This window comes from Vigna unguiculata, unplaced genomic scaffold (assembly GCF_037176805.1).
Source record: "Vigna unguiculata cultivar grain cowpea cultivar isolate G323 ecotype 2 unplaced genomic scaffold, ASM3717680v1 ptg000015l_ERROPOS10473704, whole genome shotgun sequence".
In the NCBI taxonomy this organism is placed as follows: Eukaryota; Viridiplantae; Streptophyta; class Magnoliopsida; order Fabales; family Fabaceae; genus Vigna; species Vigna unguiculata.
The window spans coordinates 1-5,000 of NW_028196647.1; positions in this window are offsets into that span (position 1 = coordinate 1).

Genomic DNA, 5,000 nt, shown 5'->3' on the forward strand with positions numbered 1-5,000 from the left:
GGGGAGTTTTGTGAAAAAGTGAAATTCGTGGTTTTTGAGATGTGAAGGTTGGAATGGCCTCCAAATGCCCCCAAATGAATACCATGAAAGTCTTGGTGCACAAAAGTTTTGAGTTGGTTGGGTTTTACACATGGGCAAGGTTGTCGGTGCACCACGGCATAGCTAAATGGCTTGGTGGGGAGTTTTGTGAAAAAATGGAATTCGTGGTTTTTGAGATGTGAGGGTATGAATGGCCTCCAAATGCCCCCAAATGAATACCATGAAAGTCTTGGTGCACGAAAGTTTTGAGTTGGTTGGGTTTTGCACATGGCCAAGTTGGTCGGTGCACCACGGCATAGCTAAATGGCTTGGTGGGGAGTTTTGTGAAAAATTGAAATTCGTGGTTTTTGAGTTGTGAAGGTTGGATTGGCCTCCAAATGCCCCCAAATGAATACCATGAAAGTCTTGGTGCACGAAAGTTTTGAGTTGGTTGGGTTTTGCACATGGCCAAGTTGGTCGGTGCACCACGACATAGCTAAATGGCTTGGTGGGGAGTTTTGTGAAAAAATGAAATTCGTGGTTTTTGAGTTGTGAAGGTTGGATTGGCCTCTAAATGCCCCCAAATGAATACCATAAAAGTCTTGGTGCACAAAAGTTTTGAGTTGGTTGGGTTTTGCACATGGGCAAGGTTGTCGGTGCACCACGACATAGCTAAATGGCTTGGTGGGGAGTTTTGCGAAAAAATGAAATTCGTGGTTTTTGAGATGTGAGGGTTGGAAAGGCCTCCAAATGCCCCCAAATGAATACCATGAAATTCTTGGTGCACGAAAGTTTTGAGTTCGGAGGGTTTTGCACATGGCCAAGGTTGGCGGTGCACCACGGCATAGCTAAATGGCTTGGTGGGGAGATTTGTGAAAAAATGAAATTCGTGGTTTTTGAGATGTGAGGGTTGGAAAGGCCTCCAAATGCCCCCAAATGAATACCATGAAAGTCTTGGTGCACGAAAGTTTTGAGTTGGTTGGGTTTTGCACATGGCCAAGTTGGTCGGTGCACCACGACATAGCTAAATGGCTTGGTGGGGAGTTTTGTGAAAAAATGAAATTCGTGGTTTTTGAGTTGTGAAGGTTGGATTGGCCTCCAAATTCCCCCAAATGAATACCATGAAAGTCTTGGTGCACGAAAGTTTTGAGTTGGTTGGGTTTTGCACATGGCCAAGTTGGTCGGTGCACCACGGCATAGCTAAATGGCTTGGTGGGGAGTTTTGTGAAAAAATGAAATTCGTGGTTTTTGAGATGTGAGGGTTGGAAAGGCCTCCAAATGCCCCCAAATGAATACCATGAAAGTCTTGGTGCACGAAAGTTTTGAGTTCGGAGGGTTTTGCACATGGCCAAGGTTGGCGGTGCACCACGGCATAGCTAAATGGCTTGGTGGGGAGATTTGTGAAAAAATGAAATTCGTGGTTTTTGAGATGTGAGGGTTGGAAAGGCCTCCAAATGCCCCCAAATGAATACCATGAAAGTCTTGGTGCACGAAAGTTTTGAGTTCGGAGGGTTTTGCACATGGCCAAGGTTGGCGGTGCACCACGGCATAGCTAAATGGCTTGGTGGGGAGATTTGTGAAAAAATGAAATTCGTGGTTTTTGAGATGTGAGGGTTGGAAAGGCCTCCAAATGCCCCCAAATGAATACCATGAAAGTCTTGGTGCACGAAAGTTTTGAGTTGGTTGGGTTTTGCACATGGCCAAGTTGGTCGGTGCACCACGACATAGCTAAATGGCTTGGTGGGGAGTTTTGTGAAAAAATGAAATTCGTGGTTTTTGAGTTGTGAAGGTTGGATTGGCCTCCAAATTCCCCCAAATGAATACCATGAAAGTCTTGGTGCACGAAAGTTTTGAGTTGGTTGGGTTTTGCACATGGCCAAGTTGGTCGGTGCACCACGGCATAGCTAAATGGCTTGGTGGGGAGTTTTGTGAAAAAATGAAATTCGTGGTTTTTGAGATGTGAGGGTTGGAAAGGCCTCCAAATGCCCCCAAATGAATACCATGAAAGTCTTGGTGCACGAAAGTTTTGAGTTCGGAGGGTTTTGCACATGGCCAAGGTTGGCGGTGCACCACGGCATAGCTAAATGGCTTGGTGGGGAGATTTGTGAAAAAATGAAATTCGTGGTTTTTGAGATGTGAGGGTTGGAAAGGCCTCCAAATGCCCCCAAATGAATACCATGAAAGTCTTGGTGCACGAAAGTTTTGAGTTCGGAGAGTTTTGCACATGGCCAAGGTTGGCGGTGCACCACGGCATAGCTAAATGGCTTGGTGGGGAGATTTGTGAAAAAATGAAATTCGTGGTTTTTGAGATGTGAGGGTTGGAAAGGCCTCCAAATGCCCCCAAATGAATACCATGAAATTCTTGGTGCACGAAAGTTTTGAGTTCGGAGGGTTTTGCTCATGGCCAAGGTTGGCGGTGCACCACGGCATAGCTAAATGGCTTGGTGGGGAGATTTGTGAAAAAATGAAATTCGTGGTTTTTGAGATGTGAGGGTTGGAAAGGCCTCCAAATGCCCCCAAATGAATACCATGAAATTCTTGGTGCACGAAAGTTTTGAGTTCGGAGGGTTTTGCACATGGCCAAGGTTGGCGGTGCACCACGGCATAGCTAAATGGCTTGGTGGGGAAATTTGTGAAAAAATGAAATTCGTGGTTTTTGAGATGTGAGGGTTGGAAAGGCCTCCAAATGTCCCCTAATGAATACCATGAAATTCTTGGTGCACGAAAGTTTTGAGTTCGGAGGGTTTTGCTCATGGCCAAGGTTGGCGGTGCACCACGGCATAGCTAAATGGCTTGGTGGGGAGATTTGTGAAAAAATGAAATTCGTGGTTTTTGAGATGTGAGGGTTGGAAAGGCCTCCAAATGCCCCCAAATGAATACCATGAAATTCTTGGTGCACGAAAGTTTTGAGTTCCAAGGGTTTTGCACATGGCCAATGTTGGCGGTGCACCGCGGCATAACTAGAAGGCTTGGTGGGGAGTTTTGTGAAAAAATGAAATTCGTGGTTTTTGAGATGTGAGGGTTGGAAAGGCCTCCAAATGCCCCCAAATGAATACCATGAAATTCTTGGTGCACGAAAGTTTTGAGTTCGGAGGGTTTTGCACATGGCCAAGTTGGTCGGTGCACCGCGGCATAGCTAGATGGCTTGTGTGGAGTTTTGTGAAAAAATGAAATTCGTGGTTTTTGAGATGTGAGGGTTGGAAAGGCCTCCAAATGTCCCCAAATGAGTACTGTAAAAGTGTTGGTGCACAAAAGTTTTGAATTGGATGCATTTTGCACATGGCCAAGTTGGTCGGTGCACCGCGACTAGATAGGTTGGTGCCAAAATTTGTCAAATTTAAGACCTTGGCCAAACTGAATGAAATTTTGTGGGGAGGTTCCTGATATTGTTTAGTGGTGGACTGGAAAAAATGAGGTCGAAATTCGAAGTCTACATGTGCTTTTCTATTTTTCCCGATTTTACACATACCCGGTAAGTAAAAAAAATAAAAAAAATAGTTCCCCTTCGAGAAAAATTATGAAATTTTGTGAGCAAGGAGATACCATTATTCTACGAATTACTGCAAAAAATCGCATCAAAATTCGAAGTGTAGACCGAGATATGGACTTATGTCTGCTCAAAAAAAGTGTATCTACTTGTACAATTTTGCCTTTTGCATATTAACCTCTTATAGGGGGGGAGTGCTCCTTGAGCCGGCCAGCTCCACACTGGCAGGTTTTAACGGGAGCTTGATGAGGCCTCCCCCCTCACGTGGTGCGTGCGTTAGCATGTTTATCATGGCACAACTAGCCTCTTCATAGTTGTTGAGCTTTATTAATACCAACACACGGTCGTCACTGATCGTTGGTTAGCTCGGCAGCTAGTCCCTCGGATATTGTGGAACGTTATTTTCATGCCTAGCGATGCTTGACCCTGCGTCACTTGATGTTTCCATTTGCTTGCTTGCCCATGGTAGGTGGGGGGTGGACCGTCTAGTGGTGTGGTGTCTTGCGAACGTGTGGGTGTGTGAGTTGTGATCGAGATGTACTTGCTGGCTGGCTCCATGCCTTGCGTATCGAACGGTCAAGCATGCATCTCTTCCATTTTCACCCGTTGCCTTGCGTGATATTGGTTGATCAGTCCCTGTGTTGCCTACCCACTAGACGGTACTTCTGTGGTTGCTTCGAATTCTATCTTTCCATCACGAAGAGGTGTTGGAGGATCCTAATGTCACGCACGTGTTCCATCTAGTGAAACATCTCAGAGATGCACGTGTTGGGGCTAGTTCTTTTGGATGCGGTGCATTATATGAACTCGGGTTTACTTTAGCGACCCAATCAACATAATTCGGTTGTGTCCCTTGATTGAGACGTTGTCCTTGAACTTGTTGTGAACAATATCGTTCTTTCACAACCCGTCGTCTTGAGTGCGATGGAAGGCAAATAAGATGTGCTTTGGCATGTCATGCACGTACTCGATTGCGGGAAGTGTGAGAAAGTGTTGTTGACAACCCGTGGGAAATGGAATGTGGCAAATCGTGACGAGCTCTTCGTGGATCTGCGAAGAAGACGACCTTTGGGCCTGTTGGAAACGAGGGAGGCGATGTTGAACTGCGAAGAAGATGGACTTTTGGGTTGTTTGAATCAATGGGAGGCCACGCGAGAACTCCGAATACTATGGACTCTTGGGTTGTTGGAAGCAACGGGAGGCCCCGGTAGAACTCCGAATACTACGGACTCTTGGGTTGTTGGAAGCAAGGGGAGGCCCCGCTAGAACTCCGAATACTATGGACTCTTGGGTTGTTGGAAGCAAGGGGAGGTCCCGCTAGAACTCCGAATACTACGGACTCTTGGGTTGTTGGAAGCAAGGGGAGGCCCCGCTAGAACTCCGAATACTATGGACTCTTGGGTTGCTGGAAGCAAGGGGAGGCCCCGCTAGAACTCCGAATACTATGGACTCTTGGGTTGTTGGCAACGACAACTTGGGGGGATGACACTGGAAA